We start from the raw sequence: 909 nt of genomic DNA, 5'->3' as shown, positions 1-909 counted from the left end.
ACAGTACATATAGTATAGGACAGAGTACAGGACAGTACATATAGTATAGAACAGAGTACAGGACAGTACATATAGCATAGGACAGAGTACAGGACAGTGCATATAGTATAGGACAGAGTACAGGACAGTACATATAGTATAGAACAGAGTACAGGACAGTACATATAGTATAGAACAGAGTACAGGACAGTGCATATAGTATAGAACAGAGTACAGGACAGTACATATAGTATAGGACAGAGTACAGGACAGTACATATAGTATAGAACAGAGTACAGGACAGTACATATAGTATAGAACAGAGTACAGGACAGTACATATAGTATAGAACAGAGTACAGGACAGTACATATAGTATAGAACAGAGTACAGGACAGTACATATAGTATAGAACAGAGTACAGGACAGTACATATAGTATAGGACAGAGTACAGGACAGTACATATAGTATAGAACAGAGTACAGGACAGTACATATAGTATAGAACAGAGTACAGGACAGTACATATAGTATAGGACAGAGTACAGGACAGTACATATAGTATAGAACAGAGTACAGGACAGTACATATAGTATAGAACAGAGTACAGGACAGTACATATAGCATAGAACAGAGTACAGGACAGTACATATAGTATAGGACAGAGTACAGGACAGTACATATAGTATAGGACAGAGTACAGGACAGTTAAAGTGGCTGTTCTACTGGATGTCATAAGGTGAATGCACCAATCTGTAAGTCGCTCTGGATAAGAGCGTCTGCTAAATGACTTAAATGTAAATGTTAAATGTACATATAGCATAGGACAGTGACTAATATAACATTGAGAATAATGGCTAATATTTCCCTGTATTTGTGCCAACAATGTTCCAGACAAGCAAGACATTTCAGTGAAAGAACGTATTAATCC

This window comes from Oncorhynchus keta, chromosome 20 (genome assembly GCF_023373465.1).
Source record: "Oncorhynchus keta strain PuntledgeMale-10-30-2019 chromosome 20, Oket_V2, whole genome shotgun sequence".
Taxonomy (NCBI): Eukaryota; Metazoa; Chordata; class Actinopteri; order Salmoniformes; family Salmonidae; genus Oncorhynchus; species Oncorhynchus keta.
The sequence above is the reverse complement of the archived record's forward strand: the minus strand, read 5'-3'. Positions refer to the sequence as shown.